Raw genomic sequence first — 17,657 nt, 5'->3', positions numbered from 1 at the left:
CGGAACGGATTCCGTCAGATTTTTTTTTTTTTTACAGGGGGAACAGAATCCGACGGCAAAAAAACAGCCGTCGGAATCCGTTCCCCCTGTATTTTATACACAAGGAGGATCTTCTAATATCTATCAAAGTGCTGCCAATTATAAGGCCCCCACAGCCTAGTGGTCAGTTCACTGACATATAGAGCTGTTGATTCTTAGGTGACTCAAGTTCAAGTCCCGGCTTGTAGAGTTTTTTTAATCCCATAATTTCCTATCATAATAAAAGTAAGAACTCCTAAATATATTTCTTTAGACTGGTGCCAGATAAGCTCCATCCCCACACAAAATAAAATATGAATTTTTTTAAAGCCAGTACATCAACACCTCTCATAAAGGGAGTGGCGGAACGGATTCCGTCAGATTTTTTATTTTTTTTACAGGGGCAACAGAATCCGACGGCAAAAAAACAGCCGTCGGAATCCGTTCCCCCTGTATTTTATACACAAGGAGGATCTTCTAATATCTATCAAAGTGCTGCATTAATTGTGCTTTCCTGTAGCTCAAACAGTAGAGCATTGGTGCTTGCAATACCAAGGTCATAGGTTTGATTCCCAGGGAAAGCGAAATTTGCCCAGTGGTCAGTTCATTGACATATAGAGCTGGTGACACAAGTTCAAGTCCCAGCTTGTACAGTTTTTTTAATCCCATATTTTCCTATCATAATAAAAGTAAAAACTCCTAAATATATTTCTTTAGACTGGTGCCAGATAAGCTCCATCCCCACACAAAATAAAATATGAATTTTTTTAAGCCAGTACATCAACACCTCTCATAAAGGGAGTGGCGGAACGGATTCCGTCAGATTTTTTTTTTTTTTTTTACAGGGGGAACAGAATCCGACGGCAAAAAAACAGCCGTCGGAATCCGTTCCCCCTGTATTTTATACACAAGGAGGATCTTCTAATATCTATCAAAGTGCTGCCAATTATAAGGCCCCCACAGCCTAGTGGTCAGTTCACTGACATATAGAGCTGGTGATTCTTAGGTGACTCAAGATCAAGTCCCGGCTTGTACAGTTTTTTTAATCCCATATTTTCCTATCATAATAAAAGTAAAAACTCCTAAATATATTTCTTTAGACTGGTGCCAGATAAGCTCCATCCCCACACAAAATAAAATATGAATTTTTTTAAGCCAGTACATCAACACCTCTCATAAAGGGAGTGGCGGAACGGATTCCGTCAGATTTTTTTTTTTTTTACAGGGGGAACAGAATCCGACGGCAAAAAAACAGCCGTCGGAATCCGTTCCCCCTGTATTTTATACACAAGGAGGATCTTCTAATATCTATCAAAGTGCTGCATTAATTGTGCTTTCCTGTAGCTCAAACAGTAGAGCATTGGTGCTTGCAATACCAAGGTCATAGGTTTGATTCCCAGGGAAAGCGAAATTTGCCCAGTGGTCAGTTCACTGACATATAGAGCTGGTGACACAAGTTCAAGTCCCAGCTTGTACAGTTTTTTTAATCCCATATTTTCCTATCATAATAAAAGTAAAAACTCCTAAATATATTTCTTTAGACTGGTGCCAGATAAGCTCCATCCCCACACAAAATAAAATATGAATTTTTTTAAGCCAGTACATCAACACCTCTCATAAAGGAAGTGGCGGAACGGATTCCGTCAGATTTTTTTTTTTTTTTACAGGGGGAACAGAATCCGACGGCAAAAAAACAGCCGTCGGAATCCGTTCCCCCTGTATTTTATACACAAGGAGGATCTTCTAATATCTATCAAAGTGCTGCCAATTATAAGGTCCCCACAGCCTAGTGGTCAGTTCACTGACATATAGAGCTGGTGATTTTTAGGTGACTCAAGTTCAAGTCCCGGCTTGCACAGTTTTTTTAATCCCATATTTTCCTATCATAATAAAAGTAAAAACTCCTAAATATATTTCTTTAGACTGGTGCCAGATAAGCTCCATCCCCACACAAAATAAAATATGAATTTTTTTAAGCCAGTACATCAACACCTCTCATAAAGGGAGTGGCGGAACGGATTCCGTCAGATTTTTTTTTTTTTTTACAGGGGGAACAGAATCCGACGGCAAAAAAACAGCCGTCGGAATCCGTTCCCCCTGTATTTTATACACAAGGAGGATCTTCTAATATCTATCAAAGTGCTGCCAATTATAAGGCCCCCACAGCCTAGTGGTCAGTTCACTGACATATAGAGCTGGTGATTCTTAGGTGACTCAAGTTCAAGTCTCGGCTTGTAGAGTTTTTTTAATCCCATATTTTCCTATCATAATAAAAGTAAGAACTCCTAAATATATTTCTTTAGACTGGTGCCAGATAAGCTCCATCCCCACACAAAATAAAATATGAATTTTTTTAAGCCAGTACATCAACACCTCTCATAAAGGGAGTGGCGGAACGGATTCCGTCAGATTTTTTATTTTTTTTACAGGGGGAACAGAATCCGACGGCAAAAAAACAGCCGTCGGAATCCGTTCCCCCTGTATTTTATACACAAGGAGGATCTTCTAATATCTATCAAAGTGCTGCATTAATTGTGCTTTCCTGTAGCTCAAACAGTAGAGCATTGGTGCTTGCAATACCAAGGTCATAGGTTTGATTCCCAGGGAAAGCGAAATTTGCCCAGTGGTCAGTTCACTGACATATAGAGCTGGTGACACAAGTTCAAGTCCCAGCTTGTACAGTTTTTTTAATCTCATATTTTCCTATCATAATAAAAGTAAAAACTCCTAAATATATTTCTTTAGACTGGTGCCAGATAAGCTCCATCCCCACACAAAATAAAATATGAATTTTTTTAAGCCAGTACATCAACACCTCTCATAAAGGGAGTGGCGGAACGGATTCCGTCAGATTTTTTTTTTTTTTACAGGGGGAACAGAATCCGACGGCAAAAAAACAGCCGTCGGAATCCGTTCCCCCTGTATTTTATACACAAGGAGGATCTTCTAATATCTATCAAAGTGCTGCCAATTATAAGGCCCCCACAGCCTAGTGGTCAGTTCACTGACATATAGAGCTGTTGATTCTTAGGTGACTCAAGTTCAAGTCCCGGCTTGAAGAGTTTTTTTAATCCCATAATTTCCTATCATAATAAAAGTAAGAACTCCTAAATATATTTCTTTAGACTGGTGCCAGATAAGCTCCATCCCCACACAAAATAAAATATGAATTTTTTTAAAGCCAGTACATCAACACCTCTCATAAAGGGAGTGGCGGAACGGATTCCGTCAGATTTTTTATTTTTTTTACAGGGGGAACAGAATCCGACGGCAAAAAAACAGCCGTCGGAATCCGTTCCCCCTGTATTTTATACACAAGGAGGATCTTCTAATATCTATCAAAGTGCTGCATTAATTGTGCTTTCCTGTAGCTCAAACAGTAGAGCATTGGTGCTTGCAATACCAAGGTCATAGGTTTGATTCCCAGGGAAAGCGAAATTTGCCCAGTGGTCAGTTCATTGACATATAGAGCTGGTGACACAAGTTCAAGTCCCAGCTTGTACAGTTTTTTTAATCCCATATTTTCCTATCATAATAAAAGTAAAAACTCCTAAATATATTTCTTTAGACTGGTGCCAGATAAGCTCCATCCCCACACAAAATAAAATATTATTTTTTTTAAGCCAGTACATCAACACCTCTCATAAAGGAAGTGGCGGAACGGATTCCGTCAGATTTTTTTTTTTTTTTACAGGGGGAACAGAATCCGACGGCAAAAAAACAGCCGTCGGAATCCGTTCCCCCTGTATTTTATACACAAGGAGGATCTTCTAATATCTATCAAAGTGCTGCCAATTATAAGGTCCCCACAGCCTAGTGGTCAGTTCACTGACATATAGAGCTGGTGATTTTTAGGTGACTCAAGTTCAAGTCCCGGCTTGCACAGTTTTTTTAATCCCATATTTTCCTATCATAATAAAAGTAAAAACTCCTAAATATATTTCTTTAGACTGGTGCCAGATAAGCTCCATCCCCACACAAAATAAAATATGAATTTTTTTAAGCCAGTACATCAACACCTCTCATAAAGGGAGTGGCGGAACGGATTCCGTCAGATTTTTTTTTTTTTTTACAGGGGGAACAGAATCCGACGGCAAAAAAACAGCCGTCGGAATCCGTTCCCCCTGTATTTTATACACAAGGAGGATCTTCTAATATCTATCAAAGTGCTGCCAATTATAAGGCCCCCACAGCCTAGTGGTCAGTTCACTGACATATAGAGCTGGTGATTCTTAGGTGACTCAAGTTCAAGTCTCGGCTTGTAGAGTTTTTTTAATCCCATATTTTCCTATCATAATAAAAGTAAGAACTCCTAAATATATTTCTTTAGACTGGTGCCAGATAAGCTCCATCCCCACACAAAATAAAATATGAATTTTTTTAAGCCAGTACATCAACACCTCTCATAAAGGGAGTGGCGGAACGGATTCCGTCAGATTTTTTATTTTTTTTACAGGGGGAACAGAATCCGACGGCAAAAAAACAGCCGTCGGAATCCGTTCCCCCTGTATTTTATACACAAGGAGGATCTTCTAATATCTATCAAAGTGCTGCATTAATTGTGCTTTCCTGTAGCTCAAACAGTAGAGCATTGGTGCTTGCAATACCAAGGTCATAGGTTTGATTCCCAGGGAAAGCGAAATTTGCCCAGTGGTCAGTTCACTGACATATAGAGCTGGTGACACAAGTTCAAGTCCCAGCTTGTACAGTTTTTTTAATCTCATATTTTCCTATCATAATAAAAGTAAAAACTCCTAAATATATTTCTTTAGACTGGTGCCAGATAAGCTCCATCCCCACACAAAATAAAATATGAATTTTTTTAAGCCAGTACATCAACACCTCTCATAAAGGGAGTGGCGGAACGGATTCCGTCAGATTTTTTTTTTTTTTACAGGGGGAACAGAATCCGACGGCAAAAAAACAGCCGTCGGAATCCGTTCCCCCTGTATTTTATACACAAGGAGGATCTTCTAATATCTATCAAAGTGCTGCCAATTATAAGGCCCCCACAGCCTAGTGGTCAGTTCACTGACATATAGAGCTGTTGATTCTTAGGTGACTCAAGTTCAAGTCCCGGCTTGAAGAGTTTTTTTAATCCCATAATTTCCTATCATAATAAAAGTAAGAACTCCTAAATATATTTCTTTAGACTGGTGCCAGATAAGCTCCATCCCCACACAAAATAAAATATGAATTTTTTTAAAGCCAGTACATCAACACCTCTCATAAAGGGAGTGGCGGAACGGATTCCGTCAGATTTTTTATTTTTTTTACAGGGGGAACAGAATCCGACGGCAAAAAAACAGCCGTCGGAATCCGTTCCCCCTGTATTTTATACACAAGGAGGATCTTCTAATATCTATCAAAGTGCTGCATTAATTGTGCTTTCCTGTAGCTCAAACAGTAGAGCATTGGTGCTTGCAATACCAAGGTCATAGGTTTGATTCCCAGGGAAAGCGAAATTTGCCCAGTGGTCAGTTCATTGACATATAGAGCTGGTGACACAAGTTCAAGTCCCAGCTTGTACAGTTTTTTTAATCCCATATTTTCCTATCATAATAAAAGTAAAAACTCCTAAATATATTTCTTTAGACTGGTGCCAGATAAGCTCCATCCCCACACAAAATAAAATATTATTTTTTTTAAGCCAGTACATCAACACCTCTCATAAAGGGAGTGGCGGAACGGATTCCGTCAGATTTTTTTTTTTTTTTACAGGGGGAACAGAATCCGACGGCAAAAAAACAGCCGTCGGAATCCGTTCCCCCTGTATTTTATACACAAGGAGGATCTTCTAATATCTATCAAAGTGCTGCTAATTATAAGGTCCCCACAGCCTAGTGGTCAGTTCACTGACATATAGAGCTGGTGATTTTTAGGTGACTCAAGTTCAAGTCCCGGCTTGCACAGTTTTTTTAATCCCATATTTTCCTATCATAATAAAAGTAAAAACTCCTAAATATATTTCTTTAGACTGGTGCCAGATAAGCTCCATCCCCACACAAAATAAAATATGAATTTTTTTAAGCCAGTACATCAACACCTCTCATAAAGGGAGTGGCGGAACGGATTCCGTCAGATTTTTTTTTTTTTTTTTACAGGGGGAACAGAATCCGACGGCAAAAAAACAGCCGTCGGAATCCGTTCCCCCTGTATTTTATACACAAGGAGGATCTTCTAATATCTATCAAAGTGCTGCCAATTATAAGGCCCCCACAGCCTAGTGGTCAGTTCACTGACATATATAGCTGGTGATTCTTAGGTGACTCAAGTTCAAGTCCCGGCTTGTACAGTTTTTTTAATCCCATATTTTCCTATCATAATAAAAGTAAAAACTCCTAAATATATTTCTTTAGACTGGTGCCAGATAAGCTCCATCCCCACACAAAATAAAATATGAATTTTTTTAAGCCAGTACATCAACACCTCTCATAAAGGGAGTGGCGGAACGGATTCCGTCAGATTTTTTTTTTTTTTACAGGGGGAACAGAATCCGACGGCAAAAAAACAGCCGTCGGAATCCGTTCCCCCTGTATTTTATACACAAGGAGGATCTTCTAATATCTATCAAAGTGCTGCATTAATTGTGCTTTCCTGTAGCTCAAACAGTAGAGCATTGGTGCTTGCAATACCAAGGTCATAGGTTTGATTCCCAGGGAAAGCGAAATTTGCCCAGTGGTCAGTTCACTGACATATAGAGCTGGTGACACAAGTTCAAGTCCCAGCTTGTACAGTTTTTTTAATCCCATATTTTCCTATCATAATAAAAGTAAAAACTCCTAAATATATTTCTTTAGACTGGTGCCAGATAAGCTCCATCCCCACACAAAATAAAATATGAATTTTTTTAAGCCAGTACATCAACACCTCTCATAAAGGAAGTGGCGGAACGGATTCCGTCAGATTTTTTTTTTTTTTTACAGGGGGAACAGAATCCGACGGCAAAAAAACAGCCGTCGGAATCCGTTCCCCCTGTATTTTATACACAAGGAGGATCTTCTAATATCTATCAAAGTGCTGCCAATTATAAGGTCCCCACAGCCTAGTGGTCAGTTCACTGACATATAGAGCTGGTGATTTTTAGGTGACTCAAGTTCAAGTCCCGGCTTGCACAGTTTTTTTAATCCCATATTTTCCTATCATAATAAAAGTAAAAACTCCTAAATATATTTCTTTAGACTGGTGCCAGATAAGCTCCATCCCCACACAAAATAAAATATGAATTTTTTTAAGCCAGTACATCAACACCTCTCATAAAGGGAGTGGCGGAACGGATTCCGTCAGATTTTTTTTTTTTTTTTTACAGGGGGAACAGAATCCGACGGCAAAAAAACAGCCGTCGGAATCCGTTCCCCCTGTATTTTATACACAAGGAGGATCTTCTAATATCTATCAAAGTGCTGCCAATTATAAGGCCCCCACAGCCTAGTGGTCAGTTCACTGACATATATAGCTGGTGATTCTTAGGTGACTCAAGTTCAAGTCCCGGCTTGTACAGTTTTTTTAATCCCATATTTTCCTATCATAATAAAAGTAAAAACTCCTAAATATATTTCTTTAGACTGGTGCCAGATAAGCTCCATCCCCACACAAAATAAAATATGAATTTTTTTAAGCCAGTACATCAACACCTCTCATAAAGGGAGTGGCGGAACGGATTCCGTCAGATTTTTTTTTTTTTTACAGGGGGAACAGAATCCGACGGCAAAAAAACAGCCGTCGGAATCCGTTCCCCCTGTATTTTATACACAAGGAGGATCTTCTAATATCTATCAAAGTGCTGCATTAATTGTGCTTTCCTGTAGCTCAAACAGTAGAGCATTGGTGCTTGCAATACCAAGGTCATAGGTTTGATTCCCAGGGAAAGCGAAATTTGCCCAGTGGTCAGTTCACTGACATATAGAGCTGGTGACACAAGTTCAAGTCCCAGCTTGTACAGTTTTTTTAATCCCATATTTTCCTATCATAATAAAAGTAAAAACTCCTAAATATATTTCTTTAGACTGGTGCCAGATAAGCTCCATCCCCACACAAAATAAAATATGAATTTTTTTAAGCCAGTACATCAACACCTCTCATAAAGGAAGTGGCGGAACGGATTCCGTCAGATTTTTTTTTTTTTTTACAGGGGGAACAGAATCCGACGGCAAAAAAACAGCCGTCGGAATCCGTTCCCCCTGTATTTTATACACAAGGAGGATCTTCTAATATCTATCAAAGTGCTGCCAATTATAAGGCCCCCACAGCCTAGTGGTCAGTTCACTGACATATAGAGCTGGTGATTCTTAGGTGACTCAAGTTCAAGTCTCGGCTTGTAGAGTTTTTTTAATCCCATATTTTCCTATCATAATAAAAGTAAGAACTCCTAAATATATTTCTTTAGACTGGTGCCAGATAAGCTCCATCCCCACACAAAATAAAATATGAATTTTTTTTAGCCAGTACATCAACACCTCTCATAAAGGGAGTGGCGGAACGGATTCCGTCAGATTTTTTATTTTTTTTACAGGGGAAACAGAATCCGACGGCAAAAAAACAGCCGTCGGAATCCGTTCCCCCTGTATTTTATACACAAGGAGGATCTTCTAATATCTATCAAAGTGCTGCATTAATTGTGCTTTCCTGTAGCTCAAACAGTAGAGCATTGGTGCTTGCAATACCAAGGTCATAGGTTTGATTCCCAGGGAAAGCGAAATTTGCCCAGTGGTCAGTTCACTGACATATAGAGCTGGTGACACAAGTTCAAGTCCCAGCTTGTACAGTTTTTTTAATCCCATATTTTCCTATCATAATAAAAGTAAAAACTCCTAAATATATTTCTTTATACTGGTGCCAGATAAGCTCCATCCCCACACAAAATAAAATATGAATTTTTTTAAGCCAGTACATCAACACCTCTCATAAAGGGAGTGGCGGAACGGATTCCGTCAGATTTTTTTTTTACAGGGGGAACAGAATCCGACGGCAAAAAAACAGCCGTCGGAATCCGTTCCCCCTGTATTTTATACACAAGGAGGATCTTCTAATATCTATCAAAGTGCTGCCAATTATAAGGCCCCCACAGCCTAGTGGTCAGTTCACTGACATATAGAGCTGGTGATTCTTAGGTGACTCAAGTTCAAGTCTCGGCTTGTAGAGTTTTTTTAATCCCATATTTTCCTATCATAATAAAAGTAAGAACTCCTAAATATATTTCTTTAGACTGGTGCCAGATAAGCTCCATCCCCACACAAAATAAAATATGAATTTTTTTAAGCCAGTACATCAACACCTCTCATAAAGGGAGTGGCGGAACGGATTCCGTCAGATTTTTTATTTTTTTTACAGGGGGAACAGAATCCGACGGCAAAAAAACAGCCGTCGGAATCCGTTCCCCCTGTATTTTATACACAAGGAGGATCTTCTAATATCTATCAAAGTGCTGCATTAATTGTGCTTTCCTGTAGCTCAAACAGTAGAGCATTGGTGCTTGAAATACCAAGGTCATAGGTTTGATTCCCAGGGAAAGCGAAATTTGCCCAGTGGTCAGTTCACTGACATATAGAGCTGGTGACACAAGTTCAAGTCCCAGCTTGTACAGTTTTTTTAATCTCATATTTTCCTATCATAATAAAAGTAAAAACTCCTAAATATATTTCTTTAGACTGGTGCCAGATAAGCTCCATCCCCACACAAAATAAAATATGAATTTTTTTAAGCCAGTACATCAACACCTCTCATAAAGGGAGTGGCGGAACGGATTCCGTCAGATTTTTTTTTTTTTTACAGGGGGAACAGAATCCGACGGCAAAAAAACAGCCGTCGGAATCCGTTCCCCCTGTATTTTATACACAAGGAGGATCTTCTAATATCTATCAAAGTGCTGCCAATTATAAGGCCCCCACAGCCTAGTGGTCAGTTCACTGACATATAGAGCTGTTGATTCTTAGGTGACTCAAGTTCAAGTCCCGGCTTGTAGAGTTTTTTTAATCCCATAATTTCCTATCATAATAAAAGTAAGAACTCCTAAATATATTTCTTTAGACTGGTGCCAGATAAGCTCCATCCCCACACAAAATAAAATATGAATTTTTTTAAAGCCAGTACATCAACACCTCTCATAAAGGGAGTGGCGGAACGGATTCCGTCAGATTTTTTATTTTTTTTACAGGGGCAACAGAATCCGACGGCAAAAAAACAGCCGTCGGAATCCGTTCCCCCTGTATTTTATACACAAGGAGGATCTTCTAATATCTATCAAAGTGCTGCATTAATTGTGCTTTCCTGTAGCTCAAACAGTAGAGCATTGGTGCTTGCAATACCAAGGTCATAGGTTTGATTCCCAGGGAAAGCGAAATTTGCCCAGTGGTCAGTTCATTGACATATAGAGCTGGTGACACAAGTTCAAGTCCCAGCTTGTACAGTTTTTTTAATCCCATATTTTCCTATCATAATAAAAGTAAAAACTCCTAAATATATTTATTTAGACTGGTGCCAGATAAGCTCCATCCCCACACAAAATAAAATATGAATTTTTTTAAGCCAGTACATCAACACCTCTCATAAAGGGAGTGGCGGAACGGATTCCGTCAGATTTTTTTTTTTTTTTACAGGGGGAACAGAATCCGACGGCAAAAAAACAGCCGTCGGAATCCGTTCCCCCTGTATTTTATACACAAGGAGGATCTTCTAATATCTATCAAAGTGCTGCCAATTATAAGGTCCCCACAGCCTAGTGGTCAGTTCACTGACATATAGAGCTGGTGATTTTTAGGTGACTCAAGTTCAAGTCCCGGCTTGTAGAGTTTTTTTAATCCCATAATTTCCTATCATAATAAAAGTAAGAACTCCTAAATATATTTCTTTAGACTGGTGCCAGATAAGCTCCATCCCCACACAAAATAAAATATGAATTTTTTTAAGCCAGTACATCAACACCTCTCATAAAGGGAGTGGCGGAACGGATTCCGTCAGATTTTTTATTTTTTTTACAGGGGGAACAGAATCCGACGGCAAAAAAACAGCCGTCGGAATCCGTTCCCCCTGTATTTTATACACAAGGAGGATCTTCTAATATCTATCAAAGTGCTGCATTAATTGTGCTTTCCTGTAGCTCAAACAGTAGAGCATTGGTGCTTGCAATACCAAGGTCATAGGTTTGATTCCCAGGGAAAGCGAAATTTGCCCAGTGGTCAGTTCATTGACATATAGAGCTGGTGACACAAGTTCAAGTCCCAGCTTGTACAGTTTTTTTAATCCCATATTTTCCTATCATAATAAAAGTAAAAACTCCTAAATATATTTATTTAGACTGGTGCCAGATAAGCTCCATCCCCACACAAAATAAAATATGAATTTTTTTAAGCCAGTACATCAACACCTCTCATAAAGGGAGTGGCGGAACGGATTCCGTCAGATTTTTTTTTTTTTTTACAGGGGGAACAGAATCCGACGGCAAAAAAACAGCCGTCGGAATCCGTTCCCCCTGTATTTTATACACAAGGAGGATCTTCTAATATCTATCAAAGTGCTGCCAATTATAAGGTCCCCACAGCCTAGTGGTCAGTTCACTGACATATAGAGCTGGTGATTTTTAGGTGACTCAAGTTCAAGTCCCGGCTTGTAGAGTTTTTTTAATCCCATAATTTCCTATCATAATAAAAGTAAAAACTCCGAAATATATTTATTTAGACTGGTGCCAGATAAGCTCCATCCCCACACAAAATAAAATATGAATTTTTTTAAGCCAGTACATCAACACCTCTCATAAAGGGAGTGGCGGAACGGATTCCGTCAGATTTTTTTTTTTTTTTTTACAGGGGGAACAGAATCCGACGGCAAAAAAACAGCCGTCGGAATCCGTTCCCCCTGTATTTTATACACAAGGAGGATCTTCTAATATCTATCAAAGTGCTGCCAATTATAAGGCCCCCACAGCCTAGTGGTCAGTTCACTGACATATAGAGCTGGTGATTCTTAGGTGACTCAAGATCAAGTCCCGGCTTGTACAGTTTTTTTAATCCCATATTTTCCTATCATAATAAAAGTAAAAACTCCTAAATATATTTCTTTAGACTGGTGCCAGATAAGCTCCATCCCCACACAAAATAAAATATGAATTTTTTTAAGCCAGTACATCAACACCTCTCATAAAGGGAGTGGCGGAACGGATTCCGTCAGATTTTTTTTTTTTTTACAGGGGGAACAGAATCCGACGGCAAAAAAACAGCCGTCGGAATCCGTTCCCCCTGTATTTTATACACAAGGAGGATCTTCTAATATCTATCAAAGTGCTGCATTAATTGTGCTTTCCTGTAGCTCAAACAGTAGAGCATTGGTGCTTGCAATACCAAGGTCATAGGTTTGATTCCCAGGGAAAGCGAAATTTGCCCAGTGGTCAGTTCACTGACATATAGAGCTGGTGACACAAGTTCAAGTCCCAGCTTGTACAGTTTTTTTAATCCCATATTTTCCTATCATAATAAAAGTAAAAACTCCTAAATATATTTCTTTAGACTGGTGCCAGATAAGCTCCATCCCCACACAAAATAAAATATGAATTTTTTTAAGCCAGTACATCAACACCTCTCATAAAGGGAGTGGCGGAACGGATTCCGTCAGATTTTTTTTTTTTTTTTTACAGGGGGAACAGAATCCGACGGCAAAAAAACAGCCGTCGGAATCCGTTCCCCCTGTATTTTATACACAAGGAGGATCTTCTAATATCTATCAAAGTGCTGCCAATTATAAGGCCCCCACAGCCTAGTGGTCAGTTCACTGACATATAGAGCTGGTGATTCTTAGGTGACTCAAGATCAAGTCCCGGCTTGTACAGTTTTTTTAATCCCATATTTTCCTATCATAATAAAAGTAAAAACTCCTAAATATATTTCTTTAGACTGGTGCCAGATAAGCTCCATCCCCACACAAAATAAAATATGAATTTTTTTAAGCCAGTACATCAACACCTCTCATAAAGGGAGTGGCGGAACGGATTCCGTCAGATTTTTTTTTTTTTTACAGGGGGAACAGAATCCGACGGCAAAAAAACAGCCGTCGGAATCCGTTCCCCCTGTATTTTATACACAAGGAGGATCTTCTAATATCTATCAAAGTGCTGCATTAATTGTGCTTTCCTGTAGCTCAAACAGTAGAGCATTGGTGCTTGCAATACCAAGGTCATAGGTTTGATTCCCAGGGAAAGCGAAATTTGCCCAGTGGTCAGTTCACTGACATATAGAGCTGGTGACACAAGTTCAAGTCCCAGCTTGTACAGTTTTTTTAATCCCATATTTTCCTATCATAATAAAAGTAAAAACTCCTAAATATATTTCTTTAGACTGGTGCCAGATAAGCTCCATCCCCACACAAAATAAAATATGAATTTTTTTAAGCCAGTACATCAACACCTCTCATAAAGGAAGTGGCGGAACGGATTCCGTCAGATTTTTTTTTTTTTTTACAGGGGGAACAGAATCCGACGGCAAAAAAACAGCCGTCGGAATCCGTTCCCCCTGTATTTTATACACAAGGAGGATCTTCTAATATCTATCAAAGTGCTGCCAATTATAAGGCCCCCACAGCCTAGTGGTCAGTTCACTGACATATAGAGCTGGTGATTCTTAGGTGACTCAAGTTCAAGTCTCGGCTTGTAGAGTTTTTTTAATCCCATATTTTCCTATCATAATAAAAGTAAGAACTCCTAAATATATTTCTTTAGACTGGTGCCAGATAAGCTCCATCCCCACACAAAATAAAATATGAATTTTTTTTAGCCAGTACATCAACACCTCTCATAAAGGGAGTGGCGGAACGGATTCCGTCAGATTTTTTATTTTTTTTACAGGGGAAACAGAATCCGACGGCAAAAAAACAGCCGTCGGAATCCGTTCCCCCTGTATTTTATACACAAGGAGGATCTTCTAATATCTATCAAAGTGCTGCATTAATTGTGCTTTCCTGTAGCTCAAACAGTAGAGCATTGGTGCTTGCAATACCAAGGTCATAGGTTTGATTCCCAGGGAAAGCGAAATTTGCCCAGTGGTCAGTTCACTGACATATAGAGCTGGTGACACAAGTTCAAGTCCCAGCTTGTACAGTTTTTTTAATCCCATATTTTCCTATCATAATAAAAGTAAAAACTCCTAAATATATTTCTTTAGACTGGTGCCAGATAAGCTCCATCCCCACACAAAATAAAATATGAATTTTTTTAAGCCAGTACATCAACACCTCTCATAAAGGAAGTGGCGGAACGGATTCCGTCAGATTTTTTTTTTTTTTTACAGGGGGAACAGAATCCGACGGCAAAAAAACAGCCGTCGGAATCCGTTCCCCCTGTATTTTATACACAAGGAGGATCTTCTAATATCTATCAAAGTGCTGCCAATTATAAGGCCCCCACAGCCTAGTGGTCAGTTCACTGACATATAGAGCTGGTGATTCTTAGGTGACTCAAGTTCAAGTCTCGGCTTGTAGAGTTTTTTTAATCCCATATTTTCCTATCATAATAAAAGTAAGAACTCCTAAATATATTTCTTTAGACTGGTGCCAGATAAGCTCCATCCCCACACAAAATAAAATATGAATTTTTTTTAGCCAGTACATCAACACCTCTCATAAAGGGAGTGGCGGAACGGATTCCGTCAGATTTTTTATTTTTTTTACAGGGGAAACAGAATCCGACGGCAAAAAAACAGCCGTCGGAATCCGTTCCCCCTGTATTTTATACACAAGGAGGATCTTCTAATATCTATCAAAGTGCTACCAATTATAAGGCCCCCACAGCCTAGTGGTCAGTTCACTGACATATAGAGCTGGTGATTCTTAGGTGACTCAAGTTCAAGTCTCGGCTTGTAGAGTTTTTTTAATCCCATATTTTCCTATCATAATAAAAGTAAGAACTCCTAAATATATTTCTTTAGACTGGTGCCAGATAAGCTCCATCCCCACACAAAATAAAATATGAATTTTTTTTAGCCAGTACATCAACACCTCTCATAAAGGGAGTGGCGGAACGGATTCCGTCAGATTTTTTATTTTTTTTACAGGGGAAACAGAATCCGACGGCAAAAAAACAGCCGTCGGAATCCGTTCCCCCTGTATTTTATACACAAGGAGGATCTTCTAATATCTATCAAAGTGCTACCAATTATAAGGCCCCCACAGCCTAGTGGTCAGTTCACTGACATATAGAGCTGGTGATTCTTAGGTGACTCAAGTTCAAGTCCCGACTTGTAGAGTTTTTTTAATCCCATAATTACCTATCATAATAAAAGTAAGAACTCCTAAATATATTTCTTTAGACTGGTGCCAGATAAGCTCCATCCCCACACAAAATAAAATATGAATTTTTTTAAGCCAGTACATCAACACCTCTCATAAAGGGAGTGGCGGAACGGATTCCGTCAGATTTTTTATTTTTTTTACAGGGGAAACAGAATCCGACGGCAAAAAAACAGCCGTCGGAATCCGTTCCCCCTGTATTTTATACACAAGGAGGATCTTCTAATATCTATCAAAGTGCTGCCAATTATAAGGCCCCCACAGCCTAGTGGTCAGTTCACTGACATATAGAGTTGGTGATTCTTAGGTGACTCAAGTTCAAGTCCCGGCTTGTAGATTTTTTTTAATCCCATATTTTCCTATCATAATAAAAGTAAGAACTCCTAAATATATTTCTTTAGACTGGTGCCAGATAAGCTCCATCCCCACACAAAATAAAATATGATTTTTTTTTAGCCAGTACATCAACACCTCTCATAAAAGAAGTGGAGGAACGGATTCCGTCAGATTTTTTTTTTTTTACAACAGGGGGAACAGAATCCGACGGCAAAAAAACAGCCGTCGGAATCCGTTCCCCCTGTATTTTTTACACAAGGAGGATCTTCTAATATCTATCAAAGTGCTGCATTAATTGTGCTTTCCTGTAGCTCAAACAGTAGAGCATTGGTGCTTGCAATACCAAGGTCATAGGTTTGATTCCCAGGGAAAGCGAAATTTGCCCATTGGTCAGTTCACTGACATATAGAGCTGGTTATTCTTAGGTGACTCAAGTTCAAGTCCCGGCTTGTAGAATTTTTTTAATCCCATATTTTCCTATCATAATAAAAGTAAAAACTCCTAAATATATTTCTTTAGACTGGTGCCAGATAAGCTCCATCCCCACACAAAATAAAATATGAATTTTTTTAAGCCAGTACATCAACACCTCCTTTATAAAGGGAGTGGCGGAACGGATTCCGTCAGATTTTTTATTTTTTTTACAGGGGGAACAGAATCCGACGGCAAAAAAACAGCCGTCGGAATCCGTTCCCCCTGTATTTTTTACACAAGGAGGATCTTCTAATATCTATCAAAGTGCCACCAAATATAAGGCCCCCACAGCCTAGTGGTCAGTTCACTGACATATAGAGCTGGTGATTCTTAGGTGACACAAGTTCAAGACCCGGCTTGTAGAGTTTTTTTAATCCCATATTTTCCTATCATAATAAAAGTAAAAACTCCTAAATATATTTCTTTAGAACGGGGAACGGATTCCGTCAAATTTTTCTGGCTACATGTGTGATATGGAAAATTATTCTGTCAACACTGTAAAAAGTTTTCTCTGTCACTGATAACTGTTACAAAGGACTTTTATGCAACAATCATATAAATATTACTAAATGTGATTGGAAGCTGAGCATACACACACCTGGAATGCCCTCTGTACATCATTACAATTCACCAGTAGTAAAAAAGAAAACCTTTGACCCACTTTACCTGAATTCGGGTACTGAGCATGCTGAAACCAATACGGTCACGATCCACACAGAGGAAACAGGGATCTACCCTTTAGATCCATAAGCAGTTTATTAGGGTAATCCGTAATCATAAACAGTCCAGGCAGGGGTCAAAACCAAAGATGCAATCCAAAACATAAAACAATACAAAACAGGCAACAAAGCAGTACTCGGAAGTGGTGTGATAATAGACAAGGACTCTGTGACAAACTCTGAAACAACCAGGGTACATATACACACAGAACCAACCATGAAACAGGGAACAGCTGGGAACAATGAACAGTGATTGGTACAGACAAGGATTGTGGGGAATGCAGTTCATAAAGTGGATGACACCATGGGGAAGAGGACTCAAGAAATACACAAACCAGACACTGTGACATAACCCCCCCTCTACGGAGCGGCTACCAGACGCTCCAAGACGAAACCGAAGACAAAACAAAAGTCCAGGCAGGAGGTGGAATGGTGGAGGATCTGGTGGAGGATCAGGGGGGCCAGGTCCATTAAGGGGAACAGGAACAGTGAGTGACGGCTTAGCCGGCGACCAGCGTTGAGCAGACGGCTCAGGAACATGAACCATCTCTGGATCGGTAGACAGCTCAGGAACATGAACCATCTCTGGATCGGCAGACTTGACCTGAACCGTCTCTGGATCGGCAGACGTGACCTGAACCGTCTCTGGATCGGCAGACGTGACCTGAACCGTCTCTGGATCGGCAGACGTGACCTGAACCGTCTCTGGATCGGCAGACGTGACCTGAACCGTCTCTGGATCGGCAGACGTGACCTGAACCGTCTCTGGATCGGCAGACGTGACCTGGATCGGCAGACGTGACCTGAACCGTCTCTGGACCGGCAGACGTGACCTGAACAGCC

This window comes from Phoxinus phoxinus (assembly GCF_949152265.1).
Source record: "Phoxinus phoxinus genome assembly, chromosome: 1".
In the NCBI taxonomy this organism is placed as follows: Eukaryota; Metazoa; Chordata; class Actinopteri; order Cypriniformes; family Leuciscidae; genus Phoxinus; species Phoxinus phoxinus.
The sequence above is the reverse complement of the archived record's forward strand: the minus strand, read 5'-3'. Positions refer to the sequence as shown.